The 17983-nt window shown below is 41.8% G+C and overlaps 1 protein-coding gene across 1 annotated transcript in view; it reads left to right on the top strand.

Annotated features, from left to right (window-relative positions):
* KCNU1 (potassium calcium-activated channel subfamily U member 1) overlaps nt 1–17983 on the top strand; it is a 132687-nt gene that overhangs the window by 63545 nt on the left and 51159 nt on the right. The window lies entirely within an intron of this gene.

The raw sequence follows: 17983 nt of genomic DNA, 5'->3' as shown, positions 1-17983 counted from the left end.
CTGGTCCTCTATGTTTTTTTTTCTAAGAATCACTGGGCAATAAAAATTTGACTTAAACAGGAATATTTGCTTTATCAGCTCCTATACTGACTAATACAGTTGTTCCTCACCAACATGAGTTCCTCCCAACTTCTCCCAATATGTCTGAACTAAGCGAATATACCTCCCACAACATTGCTGAAACAATTTATACTTATGACAGCCAGAGGTTATGCACCCAGTTTTCTTTCAGGTCACCCTCCAGGCACTCAGGAAATGTGGGTGAGGGCAAAATTTCAACTCTTCCTCAAGGTTTTTTCTATTATTAATCCATGCCTTATTTCCAACAAATTGTTGATGAGATTGCTTTCGGTTTTTAAATCTGCAGAATAGGGCCAACAAATTCTTCCTCCCCTACTCTCTTTTTCCTGCATCTCTCTACTCCAAGATAACCCCGATTAAGCAGAATGCGGGGTTGGAGCTGAAGAGTGTGATCTGTTTATTGAATAATTTTTAAATAGAGCGTTGATCTAAAACTTCTGTCACCCCAAATTTTATTGTGAATAACGCTGTCATGTGTTGGCAGCATTTCAATTTAGTACCTATAAAATACCAGGAAAATCTCTCATGATTGAGAATTGTGATTGGCTATAGGTAAGGATTGTATCATCTTCTCTGGCATCACACAATGTTCCATGCAAACGCTGGCCCTCCCTAAGCTGTGCGATCTTGGACAGCTTGCTTTACTTCTAGGTGTCTCCGTTTTTTTGTTTTTTCCTTTTTGTTTTTGCGGTACGCAGGGCCTCTCACTGCTGTGGCCTCTCCCGTTGCGGAGCACAGGCTCCGGACGCGCAGGCTCTGGACGCACAGGCTCAGCGGCCACGGCTCACGGGCCCAGCCGCTCGGCGGCATGTGGGATCTTCCCGGACCGGGGCACGAACCCGTGTCCCCTGCATCGGCAGGCGGACTCTCAAACACTGTGCCACCGGGGAAGCCCTAGGTGTCTCCGTTTTGATATCTTAAATGAGTATAATGGTAATGAATACTCTGTAGGTCTTTGTAAGGACTGAATGAGATGAGGTATTTAAAGCATTCTGCTTGATTCCTCACTGACAGTGAGCATTCATTAAATGTTCCTTATTATTGCAGTGATCGATTCTTGTATCTAGGAAGATGTGCGAGATTGGACCGAATATGTAGTAGATGCAGAGCTCTCCAAGGATGTGGATTTTGAAATAAATCCTTGATCCTGTTTTTGCTATAATTCACCTCTTTCTTTTAATGCATGAAGAATCATGCTTCTGTTTAACTGAGGATTCTGGATAGATGGGTCTGGTTAACGGAGGTTTTGCTGTACCTGTCCAACAGGTGAGGCAGGCGTCAAATATCTGAGCCACCGGAGGTGCCGCCGCTTCATGTATGTGCCTTCTAAGAGGAATACAAAAATCTAGGAATTATATTTTCTGCCCTTCCCTGCCTTCCATTCCAGGATTTTATGAAATCTGAGTGAGATAATCTGTGGGAAAGGAGGGAAAGGATTAACATCTGTTTGGAGGAAAGGTTCTATGGAATTTCAGGAATTTTGCCTCACTCTTAATGACAACAGAACAGCTAGGGGTTAGCATTGAGATTTGTAGATTTTTCTTTCTTTTTAAAACGGTTGGTAAAGAGCTAAGTATTGAGTAGCTGCGTGCTAAGTAGGCACTGTGCTTAGATGCAGAAATCATGTTTCCACCCCCACGCAACCTAGTTGGGTAAACAAGATGAATTCAGATAAATTAAATCAGAGGCCGAATGAGGCAGCATCCCTTCCAGTGCTACATTGATGATTCTGACAGCAGGTCAAAGAGGAAGAGGTCAGTGGGGGCTGGGTGGATTGTTCCAGAATGTTTCCTGTAGGAAGTGGGGTTTGGAGAAAGGTAAGAGAATGGGAATCTCAGTTCCTGTGGAGAATGTAACACGGGCAACGCGTGGGGAAAACATGGAGCCTTCCATGTACCGAGTAGCCTGACTAGAGGTGTGGATGCGTGATGCAGTGAGAAATAACGTCTCAGATTTCTCAAGAATACGTTCTTGGTTGTTGGTATTGCGCATGTGTGTGAATATATGCATGTATGTTCTGTTTACGTTGATGCAAATTTGTTGCAAAAACATGATTCCAATCTGAAAAGTGTTTTGAGACTATAAAGATAACATATGTGATAACACATAAAATGCTCCAACCATGTTTATGCTTTTATTTATTCTTTCCCTTGTCTTCTCTGTGGTAAGAGAGGATTAGCAAGTCATGGATAATCAAAACCCACAGAAGGTCCTTAAATGCAATTTCAGCCATTGAGTTTCACTGACGGGTTCCCACCATTCTTTAACACAGCTATACAAACAAAATCATTTAACTTACTGATGTTTCCCCATTGTCTTTAATCCCTTTATTGTCTATGATAAATAAGGAAATGGCCTAAAGCAGGCATCTAAAAGGAGAATTGGTCCAGCTGGCCTGGTCCATCTGCAACCTGGACCCATCAGCCCTCTCTATGGCTGGGGGATCCCTGAATATGCTTTAAAGCCCCTAAAGAAGGTCAAAGATAGTGATAGTTTCCCATCCAGATCATCTCTAAAGATGATGCTTATTCACTTGTACCTCTTAATTCAAAAGCAAGACAGATTCTCATGAACTACAGAGCTTAAAACTAATCAAAGCCAGACTGCTGATGAGATGGCCGTATGCACGTTGACAGATCAGTGCTATTTGTGAGTGAATTTCTGTGATATTTCATCAAGGGAGTGGTCAGCTCAGTTGTTTGAAATCCAGTGTTAATGGGATATATGACAGGTAATGCTCCCACTTGGGACTACAGAATAGGGTGGGTTTTATTTTCTGCTTTTGGGGGGTTTTTTGTTGTTTTTCTTTTTGTAGGGCAAAGATATCCAGCTAGCAAATTAGCAAACACATGTCCTGAGTAACGATCGCGAGTGGTAAGATAGACTTGATGGCGTAATAGAGACAAGCAGGCGTTATTGGGGAAAAAATGTAATATGTGTGGTAGGCGCTATTTGTGATCCATTTTTGATGTGTTAATAGTATTACATGCACACTCCAAAACCAGCCTACGATTATTTATAGTTTTGCTGACAGTGGGCTTGGTGCTCTTAAAGATGTAATCTTCAGGCCACTAGTGGGTTTTCTGGTAAGTTCAGAAACTACTATCTTCTATTCTTAGTACTCGAAGCAGTACAGACAGCCCTAACTTACGTGAAAGTTATAGTCCGATATTTCACTGCATCCCTGGTATCTTTCTTTTCCCACAGAATAAGCAACAACAAGCAACGTCATATAAATAGCAGTTTGGGTCTCAGACTAGCACACAAAGCTCTGTTTAATAGGTGGTGGTTATGTATTCATTGAGCAGATAGACAAATACTAGTTCTGCTCACCAGCGTTCTGTGTCCTTAAATCAAGAGGTCATGTAATACGAGAGGGGGAAGATGAATATTTCCTCTGACTTTTTTCAGGGTGATAGGCTTAGAGCTACGCCTATGCAAAATGTGATGATAAATAAAAATGCCTCTCAAACCCTCGTGGAGCCCCTTTGCCCTCACTTCCAGTTTCTTCACTGTGGCCATCCCACTTTGGGTGAGCTTAGGAAAGTTCTGACCATTTTACTGTTGTACAGTTGTTGACTATTCTCTGTCTCTATCAAAATCCACTTCTTCAGGAAAACTGGTTTTGATTAGATATTAGAAAGAAAAGATTTAGATACAACTAATTCATGTTGTGACTGGCCAGTAACACAACAACCACACTAAGTCATTCAGTATTTTGAAAAGTGAGTGTTTATAAACTCAGGTGGACATGGGTAGATCGCTAATCAGTGAAACAAGGAGAGGCAGAAATTTCCAAGTAGTGTCTGATAGATCTGGGTCAGGAGAGGAAACCAATTCTAATAGAAAGGTTTGTCTTCTTTGGGAATATCAGCCCTTCCGTAGAAACCCTCCCTCTGGGTCTGCCTAATTCAACGCTTATAGACTCTATTGAAGCCTAAATAAGTTTCCACACAGTTTCCCTTCCCACTCTGTCTCTGTGAAACCTGTGACTAAGATTGTATTTATAGTATCAGCTTTGTCTTCATACTCCCCCATGTCCTTTTGGAGATACCAGAGACCATGCGTAGTATTTCTTTCTCTCTTTCCTGATGTCCAGCCCAGCCTTAGCTCTTTAATAAGCAAGTGGCCCATCAATACCAGCCATGAGCATTGCCCCACAGCAGGCATGAGCCCTAGATCCCCACCTTCCTTAGCCTTTAGGTTTCGGTTTCCTCATCTTCAAAACAGAGATGATATTACAACCAAAATAATTGAAATGTTATTTGTGAGGATTCAGTGAGATAAAACAGATTAAATTCTTATCTAGTAAAAATCGAGCAAGTGAAAAAGGGTTCCCTGGTTGTGGTTCTGTGCCCCCGCCCACCACCTCTGCCATCATTCCCCTGGCTCATAGATTTCCATGCTTTTGCAGCCAATATCTTTCTCATGCAAGGGGAGAGGGCTTGAAGTTTAAGACCTTCCAAAATTTCATGCACTGTCTACAGCCCACCATCCCTGGAGCGTCAGCACTCACCTTGTTGCACCCAAGTCTGTTGCTTGCCATTTCCCCTCCAGAACACTCTTTCCATGGAGGTTCCAGCTCCTTCCTTGGCTCTTTCCCAGTGTCTTCCAGCTGATCCCTCGGCAGTCTTCAGTTTCCGAGCAAACTACAGTCCATCAGAAGGACTGCCAGGGCATCCTCTGCCAGGCATGGCTCCTGGGACATCTGTTCCTACAAGTTCTCACTTTCGAGTACCATGCCCCTTACACACACACACACACACACACACACACACACACACACACACACACACACACACACACACACACACACACACACACACAGACTGATGTCAGGAAAGGAAGCTGAGCCCTTCTTCTCTATTCTCAGCTCTTCACATTTATTGAATTCTGTGCCCCAGATGATCCAGGCAAGAGAAACACCATCTTTTAACCTCAGTGATGCCTGAACTCCTACTGAGGACCAGCTTCCAGGGTCTTTCCAGGGGGAGAAGCTTGGATACGAATCACCATACGTGGTTCTTCTCTCTCCACATCCTATCTGAGCTTTCTGCAGAAACTAATCAAATGAGATTATCTGAGCAGGTACTTTTTTTCCCCCTTTCTTCCATATTAAGCTTTTAAAATAACTTTTCCTCTAGACAAGCATGGGCTTTTCTGTTTGAGTACAGTATGGCCCACAACCAGTAAATCAGAAGCAGTCTTTGATTTTTTTCCTTCATACACGCTTATTGAGTATTCTCTTACTGTAGGATTTCAAATCATGGTCTAGAAGTCCATGTTTACTTAATACCGTATAGCCAGTATTTCATCTCCCCAAATTACCTCTCTCCAAGAGTCCAGGTAGCACTTATGTCCCCAGTCCTATGGTTTCCTACCTTACATTTCAGAACCTCTGAAGATGCCTTCCTCATTTCAATTGGTGTTATTTGGATACATCGGAATCACTAGCAGGGGTGTAGTTCGGTCATGAAGTTTTAGTAAGCATCTTCATCAAGTCTCAATTAACAGTTCAAAGAAAACAGTAAGGCAAATGTATCTATGTTCGATTATAGGTGTAGATATGGGGGTAGGTATAAAGATAGACACAAACACATCTAGAAGTGCTATTTTTAAGTACCACGAGCCTGAGTTCCAAAGACAGATGAAAGAGTTAGGGTACCGGGGAATAGAAGAATAAAAGAATAAGGAAAGAATTAGTAGATGCTCTCTTTTAGATCCTCTAAATACCGCCCTTCTAGTTCTTGTCGTGTACCTTTAGGCAGAAATCAGAGTTCTTGAGAAGCAGTGTGCCGTGACTCTAGCGAAGTACCATACAGACAGGCATACCTTGTTTAATCGCGCTTTGCAGACACTGCATTTTCTACAAATGGAAGGTCTGTGGCCACCCCACATCAAAGCAAGTCTGTTGGTGCCATTCTTCCAACAGCATTTGCTCACTCTGTGTATCTGTGTCATTTTGATAATTCTTGTAATATTTCAAACTTTTCATGATTATATTTGTTACGGTGATCTGTGATCAGTGGTCTTTGACGTTGCTATTGTAATTGTTTTGGGGCACCATGAACCTCACCCATTTAAGACTATGAACTTAATTGATAAATGTTGTGTGCATTCCGACTGCTCCACCGACCAGCTGTTCGCCCATCTCTCTCCCTCTCCTCGGGCCTCCCTCTTCCCTGAGATACAGCAATATTGAAATTAGGCCAGTTAATAACCCTACAGTGGCCTCTAAGTGTTCAAGTGACAGGAAGAGTCGACGTTTCTCACTTTAAATCAAAACCCGGAAATGATTAAGCTTAGGCATGTCGATTAAGCTTAGGCCTGTCGAAAGCAGAGACAGGTCAAAAGCTAGGCCTCATGTGCCAAACAGTCAAGTTGTGGATGCGAAGGAAAAGTTCTTGAAAAAAATTAAAAGCGGTGCCCCGGTGAACACACGAATGATAAGAAAGTGAAACAGTCTTATTACTGATATGGAGAAAGTTTCAGTGGTCCGGATAGAAAATCAAACCAACCACAACATTCCTTTAAAGCCTAATCCACAACCCTCTCCCATTCTGTGAAGGCTGGGACAGGTGAGGAAGCTGCAGAAGAAGTTCGAAGCCAGCAGAGATTAGTTCATGAGGTTTAAGAAAAGCAGCCATCTCCACAACATCAGAGTTCAAGGTGAAGCAGCAAGTGCTGATGTAGAATTGCAGGAAGTTTCCAGAAAATCTAGCTAGATAATTCATGCAGGTGACTGCACTAAAGAACAGATTTTCAGTGTGGATGAAACAGGCTTGTAATGGAAGAAGGTGCCCTAGGATTTTGATAGCCAGAGAGGAGAAGTCAGTGCCTGGCTTCAAAACGTCAGCGGACAGGCTGACTCTCTTGTTAGGGGCTAACGCAGCTGGTAACTCTAAATTGAAGCCAGTGCTCATTTACCATTCTGAAAATTCTAGGACCTTTAAAAACTATGCTAAATCTGTCCTGCTTGTGCTCTATAAATGAAAACAACAAAGCCTGGATGACAGCACATCTCTTTACAACATGGTTTGCTGAATATTTTAACCTACTCTTAAGACCTACTTCTTAGTAAATTATTCTTTCAAAATATTTCTGCTAATTGATAATGCACCTGGTCACCCAAGAGCTCTGATGAAGATGGACAAGATTAATGTTGTCTTCACGCCTGCTGACACAACATCCATTCTGCAGCCCATGGATCAAGGAGTAATTTTGACTTTCAAGTCTTATTATTTAGAAAATACATTTTGTAATGCTATAGCTGCCATACATGGTGATTCATGTGATGGATCTGGGCAAAATAAATTGAAAGCCTCCTGGAAAGAATTCATTATTCTTAATGCCATTAAGAACATTCATGATTCATGGGAAGAGGTTAAAATCTCAATATGAAGAGGAGTTTGGAAGAAGTTGATTCCAGCCCTCATGGATGACTTTGAGGGATTCAAGACTGCAGTGGAGGAAGGAACTTCAAATGTGATGGAAATAGCAAGAGAACTAGAATTAGAAGTGGATCCTGAAGATGGTACTGAATTGCTGCAATCTCACGATAAACTTGTATGGATGAGTGGCTTCTCATGGATGAGCAAAGAAAGTGGTTTCTTGAGATGGAATCTACTCCTGGTGAAGATGCTGTGAAGATGGCTGAAATGACCACAAAGGATCTAGAATGTTAAATAAACTTAGTTGGTAAAGTAGCAGCAGAGTTTGAGAGGACTGACTCTAATTTTGAAAGAAGTTCTGCCGCGGGTAAAACACCGACAAGCAGCTTTGCGTGCTACAGGGAAGCCGATGTGGCAGACGTCACTGCTGCCTCATTTTAGGAAACTGCCACGGCCACCCAGCCTTCAGCAACCATCACCCCCATCAGTCAGCCGCCACCACCATCGAGGCAGGACGCTCTAGCAGCAAAACGATTACAACTCACTGAAGTTTCAGGTGATGGTTGGAATTTTTTTATCAACGAAATATTTTTAATTAAGGGATGTACATTTTTTAGACATAATGCTGTTGCACACTTAATAGACTACAGTGTAGTGTAAACGTAACTTTTACATGCACTGGGAAACCAAAAAATTAGTGTGGCTTGCTTTACTGCGATATTCATTTTATTGTGGTCGCTTGGAAATGAACCGGCAATATCCCTGAGGTCTGCCTGTATAGGAATAATTCATTAGATATGTATTGAATAAATGAGTTCTTTATATTAAAAAACAATAGTTTAGTCTCATTACTTAAAAACAGAAGACAAAATAGCTTTAGGCTTCATAAAAGCGTCAGAGTAATACCATGGACAATTCAACATATTCCTTTCATTACTCTTGTCTTCCTCGCCCTGTCTGTTTGACTAGATTAGAAGGCTGTAATGAAAGAGGGACAAAAGCCCTTTTTAAACCTCTTTGTGAATATGTGGACAGGTCTTAAGGAAAATGAAGTCACACTCTCCTAGGACTTCACGGGTACAGAAATTTCCATTGATTTAGCTGGATGGTGAGATGAGGAAGCAGCCCGGGTAATACAGGAATAAAAATTCCTGTAGGACAACTGATTATTTACTGAGTGTATGTATTTATTTGAATTAAGTAGTTAGTTTTTGCATGTTTTCATTCTTCTCACTTAAAATCTCCCAAAAGTCAGGGATGAGACCTTGTCTTTTTATGGTCATATATAAAAGACCAACTAACTCAACAAGACAAAGGTCAAGATTATGGGAGGCTTAGTCACTGTTTCTAAGTAAAACTATTCAGGGACTAAGGACATGCCTAGGGAAAAAGTAAATGCGACTTAGGCAGTTGCCACAGACTTTGCATTCTGCATTCTGTGCTCTCTGTTTGATGCCCACCATCACCTCTACTCAGGACTTAGAATTTCCAGCTACTTCCCATGCCCGTCAACATCTACTATTAGAACCATCATTTGCGAAAACAGAAGTTTACAATGTTAATCCTTCCAGGGGTAGTTCTGCTTTCATGAGGATCAAGGACTTCAGCTAAGGGACAGAGTCCTAAGTGGGAGATTTCCGAAGGGGAGGTGTTATTCTAGGAACGTTTGGTAAGGACTTCCTGGGTACATCTAAAACCACACCTCAAAGTTTATTGTGCGCAGTGCTTTCTTAGTTTTTAGGTTGAGGCAAGAGTGATAAAGAAGGAGGCTACTCAGTGCCAGGGCTACAGTGGGGACTCCAGAGATGGACAGGCCAGGGTCATATCTCAGCTCAGTGACTTCCATGCTGTGTGATGGTGACCCAGGCACTCACTGCCCTGGGGCTTAGCTCTTCCATCTGTAAAACAGGTGGTACCAATCTCATAGGGCTGATGAGAAGACAGAGTGTTAGACTCTTGGCAAAGTTCCTAGCAGAGAGTAAGCACTCAATAAATTAGCATTTATTGTCATTATCATTATCATGACCCAGAAGACAAGATTGGCCCACACAGTAATTGAACCCACGGTCTGGAGACTCGCCTCAGAGCAGCTCTGCTGAAATTGTACTGGCATTCTACGTTTGTGTTAACACCAGTAGCATTAGTAGGAAAGACAGAGGCCTGAGAGAGAAATGTGATCTTCATTTAAATCTGAGGGGTGGTAAAGCTGCAGCAGACCTCACCGTGAGTAACGTGACAGGTAGACCCAGTTCCTGTCTCCCCGTGAAGCAATATGGTCTTTGCCTGGTAGGAGGGTTCTTTGTTTTTAGCCCGTTCTCTAAGGACCTGAGACTATAAGAATTTCCAGCCTGTGTTAGACCCATGCTGGGGTTCTGAAGACTACATGGGCTTTGACAGTGAAATTCAAGGACAGGACCAAGATTGGCCTCAACTTAAGTGTCAAATATCAGGGATGTTGACCCAAGATATTATTGGCTTTCCTGCAGTTATTTATAACTTTTTATACAAACTTGCCAAGAACAAGTTAACTTTTGAATCTGTAACAGCCCCCAAATAACTGGAAAAATCTTTCTTGCCAAAAGAGGATTCAGAGAAGACATCTTTAACAAACTCCTTCGCTCCCCACTCCAGAAGCCCTTTCTCTTTCCCTCCTGCTTTCTGTCCTGTTTTACAGCTGGTTGATGGAGGCAAACACAGGGCAGGCAAAACTTCAGGGTCACCGGGTAGCTTTACACCTTAGCAGCTGTCTTCAGCACATGCACAGCTATCAGGACAATAAAATATTGTTCATTGCTTCTGCCCCACAACCAATTAGGTCAGCTGTAAATATTGGAATTGCTTGGTAAACATGCTGGAAGATTGTGCTGACTTGTTAATATAAGTGAAAATGTAATTAGATTTATAACACTTTTTTTTTCCAAACCATAATTTACAACAACAGCAGCAGAAAAAAAATTCTCCTGCAACCTGCTGAAATATCATAATTAAAATGCACATGAAAAGTCAATTACGCCAGAGGGAGGTATTTAAGAGAAGTGAGTTTCCATACCACGGGGATTACACCACGGGGATTACATATTTCTTATTTATTTTTTTTCCCTGTAATCTCTGTGGCTGCTAAATGAAAAGGAACAGATATTTTCCTTATTTTGCTCTGAAATATTGCTGTAGATAGTGCTAAAAAGTGAGCTAAATAACCTGGCTCCCCGGAAACCTACTCAGTTCCCCTCAGCCCCAGGAAAGCCGAGTTGTCACCATTCTTTTTTACTTATGAGCCCGTCTCTCTTTAAACAATAGTCATGTTCCTTAAAACATGTAGACGTCACATATTTTTTCTTACTATTATTCTGTTTATTGCTCTAAATGAATAGTTATTTTATGTAACTCGATGCAGAATCCTTATGTAAAGACAAGAAATAACCCTCCCCCGCTTTTTTTTTTTTCATTTTAAAACCTGGAGTTTCTTCTACTCCCAGTGTTGTGTTGGGAACACAGCTCTGTCTTCAGACGAGATGGCACGGGTGTCACCACTGGCCTTCGCTGGGGGGCTTTCTCTGCCACTGGAGCCTCCGTGGGCCAGGCGAGGCTCTGCCCCTCTTCCCAAGGCTGTGATTCTAACCCCAGTTCCAATTTTAATCCAGACGGCTTGCTGCCTCCCTGCTTTCTAATCATAAAATGTAGCTATTATTATAGCGCATCCGTGTTTAAGGCGCCAGTGGGGAAAAGCTAGTTTAAAAAAAAATCGTAAAGCAATTTATAAGTGTGAGAAGAGATGCCACTTTCAGACTCAAACTTCTCCTAAAATGTTCAGTTTAGATAATGGAAGAAATTTTTAATACATATCTTTTAGAATTGCTAACGCATATATTGCAGATAAATTAGCCTTTGTGGGAAGTTTCTGGTGTTGCTGTATAAGAATCAATCGGTAAAGTAAATCACATATATCTGTGCCTATATCTGTGTATGGTTCACTTTACACATTTATCCTTTATACACTCCTGTACACACATACATTGCAGATGTATACGTTTACAAGAAGATCTGGGAGAGATTGAAATGAGGAGAGGCAAACAACAGACTTTAGTTCAAACTAGCCCCTTAATCCATTGGTGAGACTCAGTAACGGAAAGCAGTGCAAGTGGTCTTCCAACATTAGTATATAAAACACTCTCAGTTTTTATTTATGTATTGATGTGATCATTATGATTAATACCTTTATGCTTGCATTTTGTTACAAGTAAAGGACATATTAATATTTCCAGTCCTTAAAATATTTCATAAAAAAATATTTTCATACCAATTAGCTAGATTTGCTTGTGAACTGCAATATTCCGTTAGATATTGCAGTCAGCCAAGCCTGGCGCCTGTCTTTTACACGCTTGGGCATAAATCTGAATATTCTTGGACCTTTCTAAATTTCCCTGGTTTTAGCTTTAGCCCACAGTGTAGGTGTTCAGCTGCCAGGACCATGGGTGACATGTTTCCTTTTCTTCCCACTTCTGTTTTACTCCTTTGAGAAAGCCTTGTGGGTCAGCATCCGAAAACAGCATTAGGAGGCTTAGAGATGGCTTAGAGGTAAAGATAACTGGGAAGGATTTGTAACGCCAAGTCAAGTATCTGCTTGTCCTATGAGCTCAGTCTTCCAGGAGTAGTTCTCAGGACTCACACTCTACCCAAAGTAATTGATTTCCATTTGCATCCCTTAAGCTCACCCAGGAAGACACTCTGAAGGAAGGGGAAAAAAGAAAGGAAGGGAGGGAGGGAGGAAGGAAGAAAATCAATGAACCTAGTGACACAAGGCTCTCACCTCTCCATATGGATTCTGTGGGTTTTTTTTTTTTTAACAGCTAATTTGTAGGGAAAAAATGGTGAACATACTAAAGAGTAAAACAGGCAGAAACCATCCTGGGTGAGCTTACATTCATCTGCCCTCAAAGTTAAAGGTTTCGGTCAGATGACCAGGAGAAACATGCTTTTATAATCCACGTAAGCAGAATATCAACCAGATGGTTTTTCAAGGTCCACTTTCCCACCTAGAACCCTTTTCTTTCTTGGGGGGAAGGAGTGTAATGGCAAATTGTTCTTAATCCACCACTCTTTCACCAGGTACTCTCATCTCCACCTCCAGCTCTGTGGCATGGCCTCCTTTGCCTTGCTCCTTCTTTGCTCTTCTTCATTTTACCATTTCAGCCACTGAATCTTGTCATAGTATTTTTCCAGGTGTATTTTCTTCCCAAGCCAAGAAATAGCAGAAGATGGGAAGGAGGGAGACGCAAGAGGGAAGAGATATGGGAACATATGTATGTGTATAACTGATTCACTTTGTTATAAAGCAGAAACTCACACACCATTGTAAAGCAATTATACTCCAATAAAGATGTTAAAAAAAAAAATAGCAGAAGAGTAGAGAAGGAAGGAAACTAATTCCCAGGAGAATGGGTGTGTATATGCGTGGATATATCAACTTTGGGGGCAGAAGGCTGCTTTGAAACGTCTCCCAACCCACACCCACGATCTAATAGCCACCCTGGCTGGCTTGTCTTCACTCTGAGCCTCACAGTGTACATGAGGGATGTACAGTGAGGGACTGCTAACGTTGAAAGGAAGAGGAGGCAAGAGAAGCAATAGAGATGTAGGAAAAGTAACCAGATTCTGGAACAATATCCCTGTGCCAAATTAGGGAATAAAATTATAAAATGAAAACTTTCCCCAAATACCTGCTTTCTAGTCTGCCTCTATTAACTGCACTCAGAAACACACGGTGAGGTCGGCAAACACAAAGGCAAAACAGACAGTGAACCTAGCCGGCTTTATCATCAGCCAGCACCTGGGCTAGCAGTCCTGGTAGGGGTTGAAGAATCAAGTGAGGATGCTGTGAGACGGGTTTCTCACCTAAATTCCACCAAGTCTCATTGTTTTCTCTGTTTCACCTCTAAGAGTATCTTACATCTCTATACCCTTTCCATCTCTCATTCTAATCCCAGGCCAAGCTACCATCTTTCCTTCTTAGGCCACTATTGAAATGGCCTTGGACCTGGTCTCCCCACATCTCCTCTGGTCCCTTCTTTTCTGTTCCTGTATCATACATAGAATGACGTATGAAAAATGAAAATATGACAATTTTGCTTCTCTTCAGTGGTTTTTCAGTGTCTTTAGGAATGAGCTCAAAATCTTTAACAATGCCCTTCATGGTATGGCCCCTGCCTCTCACCAAAGTCCTCTGAATTTGAACAATATTATATTCTTTCACTTCTGAAAATACACATCATACTTCTTTTCCTGTGTTGGGCCTGTGCATATACCTAGAATGTGCTTCCCTTCTCATGTTTGTCTGATAAATTCTTCTGATGTTCCAAGGTCTCTCCCAAACTCAACTCAAAATACCATGCATGATCAGGATACAAAGGGCTTCATATTTGATTGAAATTTAATAAATCCAGCTTCTCATTATAAAGTATGAACTCCTTACAAACAAAAGTGGTCTTTTATAAAGCTGATGTATCAATGAAATATAAACATTTTAATTAATGTCCAATTACTTGCAAGCAACAGAAACCCTTTTAAACTAAAGAAAGACAAGAACATTCCTAATACGAATCCCAGTGTCCCATTACTAGAAGAGAGCGTCTGATCGGTACAGCTCGAATCAGTTCCCTGACTTGTTCAATCAGATCCAGGAAGTGGCGTCATCAGGAGCAAGCTTGGCCATGGGGTGGGGGGATGAGGCAGTTCTCAAAGAAGTAGGTAAGTGCAGATAACGGGCTGGATAGATACCTTGAAGGATTTACTCCAAATAAACATAAGACCATACTCCTAATAAATAAATACATTTAAACAATATCATGTCAATTACGATATATGTGTGTATATATATGATGCATATACATTTGTATGCATAGATACATGATACATATGTGTATATCATTCATATATGTGTATATATGTGTGTTTGTGTGCTACACATAATCCTACAGGGTACCCAGTGGTATAGGAAACACTCATGGTGCCCATTAAACACTAAATCTGTCCTCAAGGAGCATGTGTGTGAGAAGCCAGAAAAAAACGAGGCGTCAGTTAACTGTAGAATGAATCAAATAAATCAGTGCAATGCATATTAACAGCTAATGTGTGGTGAGCACCTTGGATGTGCGTCATGCTTTCACAGATTCATTCATTAGAAAGTTGGGTTGAGGGGTGTGTCAGGCACTGTGCTAGAGATCAGAAAATTAGTGAAATTAATAAGGAGGGCTTCCTGCAGGAAGCAGATCTGGAACTGCGTTTGAAATGCCAAATGCTTTAACAGCTGGCATAGTGTGACCTGCATGAATGAGAAGTAATTAGCACAGAGCACACCCTACGTGGCCACTGGTAAACCATGAAGTCACTTTCTTAGGTATTCTCGAAGGCCCTCCTAGAGTGGGTGTCGTAAAGATTGGTTTATGGCTCAGATAGCTGTTACATTTTAATAAGCCTTGGAAACTTAGATGTTATTCACTGCAGCTGCCAATCAGGTACCTGCTTAGAAGCAAGACAAACAAAACAATAAATGCTAAGCACTCCGGAGTTCAGCAGCTCCGGCAGGATGCACTGCACTGCAGGCTCTATGAATGTGTGAGAGCGAATATACAGAAGCTTGGGAAAAGGTCATTGGTATTTTTGGAGCAATAAATCAAGTACGGAAAGATTTGCATTTTGGCTGTATAACCTACAGGACTGGATTAGAGGGAGAGAATACTTTGAAGTCATATTTCTCTGCTGACTTGTTTTATTAGCTTCTTTTAAACATGTTACATTATTGCCTATAGAATTTCATTTACTCGGATTGACAGCTTGATAAATACGTCTATGGGCGATGATTTGGATTGCTCTGGGCATTAATATTATTAAAACCTGTCACAAGGAAATGTCTGAAAGATGACTTACTGTAAAGATTACAGCGTGAAATAAATCATCCAGTGGTATTTGTTACCATTTATGGCCTCTTGGAGCTGAGTCAATCCCTTTTTATGTTGCATTATTTTTCAAGTTTTTATAGCCTTATATTATATATTGCTGTTAGGAATGAACAGATGGGGTGTCGAACACGAGCTTTCTGAATAATTCCCACCCTCCAGTTATTTGTATGAAGGGCAAATGCAAAACTGTGCATTCTCAAGCAAAAAAAAAAAAGGAGAGAGAGAGAGAGATGGAGAAGCTGCTGTTGAGGAAAAGGGATCCCTTTTGTCAGATGGTTTAGGCCAATTCCTCCAGCTGGTTGGAATCCCTGACTGGCAGTCACCCTGTTTGGGTTTCAAGCAAGAGCTGAGGTGGCTGCGTCTGGCCCCAGTGAGCCAACAAATGCCGTTTTCAAAGGCATTTTCTCGGAGTGCCTCTCGCTGAGACATCTCCACATTTGGAGGTGAATGTATCATATTTGCTTCCTAAAAAGCTGAGAAATTTGAAAAAAAAAAAGAAAAACTCAAAAAAACCCAGGAGAACAAAAAGAGAGACACATTGAAATGATTTAATATGCTTTGAGTGAGTGACGAATGTGCAAGCATCCTGGGGGTGTGTGCACAAAGGATTCTGTGCAATCTGAATTGTCCGGCAGGGCCCTTGGAATCGATATAAAGGGAATCCAAGGAGCCCCTGGGCTTTCCAGGCCCTCATGGAGGCAGGAACAGAGGTCTCCAAGGCCTTGTGCACTTTGAGGCTAGGCGCATCCTGGGGAGTCTGTAGCTCCCCTCCTCCAATGACGATGATGATGGGTCAGGCAGCTGCCTAATTGTCACACAAGCCCCCTTCAGAGTCCTGAGGCTCCGCCACCATTGGAGAAGGCGAGAAAATGAACCCACTAAAAAACCCACCACCTTTTTAAGAGGAAGCACATGTGATTTTCTTCACTGACCTTCCTGCTCTCCACTATATCCATTCTGAGCAGTTCTGTAAAGTACCAGCAGTATTGTAGAGGAACACACAGTAGACACAGAGTCTGAGTGACTGGAACCCAGGCTCACCGCTTACCATCTTGTGACTTTGAGTCGCTTAATTTTGCACCATCCTAAATTGTGGATAAGATATTTTTCCTGCTCACCTCATGGCGTTGCTGCAAAAAGTCAGAGCAGGCAAAACACATACACACACACACACGCATGCACGCTTTAAAGTTTACTGGCTCCTACATCTGTCAAAGGTGGGTATTTTAATCACCATGTTGCAACCAGACTCTTGCCTTCCCTCCTATAAAGCTCTCCATTTTCTTGAATTTATCACTCTCTTACTCATCTCCTCATCCCCAGATCCCTTAATGTCAAACCCTCCCTCCACCATCTCTTAAAATTGTTACCTTACTAGGAGGGATTTGTAGACAAATAAGCTGAGCTTCAGCAGCTGCTTGCCAAGATCAGACCCGTCCGCTCAAGCTGAACCTCACGCTCCTTTGTCCCCCTTCTCCTCTTCTTCTATGTCACCTTCCCAAGGACCTTCCATACGAATTTCTGTTTCTTGATTTGTCACATTTGCATGAGGATGCCATCTGGGTACATCCAGTCACACCTGAAGCGGGCAGGGCTGAGGACTGCTTCATTCTGGGCAAAGTTCACAGCTTTGCTGTCTTTCATTTCAGGTCTCTCTCTCCAGCAGCAAAGAAAGTTTTCTGCAGAGTTGAATTTCTGTACCCCTGTAAGAATTACATATTCCTCTCCCCTACCCTCTGTTTTCCCCGTTGCTCCCCACAAAGGGACATCTGCCTAAGCCCCATCATCAATCCAACCAGATTGGCAATGCTGAACCTCCATAATCTGATACATAAATGTGTAACTCCTGAATCTTACATCCATCTATAAAGTATGCTTTTCTTTTTGTCTCTTTCTTCCTCTCTCCCTCCCCCGCTTTTTATATCCCTCCCTTATCTTTTACATTTTATTTACTTTTGCTTCCCCAGAGATGTACTGAATCAAGGTTCTTAACCTCTTTTGGATAGGCATCATGATATCTCTGTTTCCATATAGTGCTCTCTTATCTCAGATGAGGCCGGGATTCTCCAAGCTAAACAGTCAGTGACTTACTTTCTCTGTTCTCTGCAAACTAAGTGTGGACCTGCCTTCCATGTTCTCTCACCCAGTCCCATGCTGAGAAAACCCTGATGCTCTCCAATTTCCCCACCAGTCAATGGAGCCTAGCTCTCTTATTCACATAATTTCTCTAGGCTAAGTCCTCTGTCTGTAAAATTAGATGAGATGAGACATGATCATCTAAAGCTCCTTCAAGATTTAAGTTATCACTTGCTCCTGTTCCAGCTGCCATAGCTTGAAACACCCTCATAGTAAACGATTTCTCCTTGTGGTGCTTTGCCTTTTCTGGAGAGAAAGGATTCCCCTGATGATAATCACCAAATCTCTTTCTCTAACCAATTCCAAGCTAATACTCATGCAGCATTTGCAAATCCTTCTCCCCCTGGTTTTAGCTGTCATTTAAAAAGTTATCATAAATTAACTAAAACCATTAAGTCATTCATTAAACCATCTTATAGG

This window comes from Lagenorhynchus albirostris, chromosome 21 (assembly GCF_949774975.1).
Source record: "Lagenorhynchus albirostris chromosome 21, mLagAlb1.1, whole genome shotgun sequence".
In the NCBI taxonomy this organism is placed as follows: domain Eukaryota; kingdom Metazoa; phylum Chordata; class Mammalia; order Artiodactyla; family Delphinidae; genus Lagenorhynchus; species Lagenorhynchus albirostris.
Note: the sequence above shows the minus strand (reverse complement) of the source record. Positions and strands in the feature narration are given on the sequence as shown.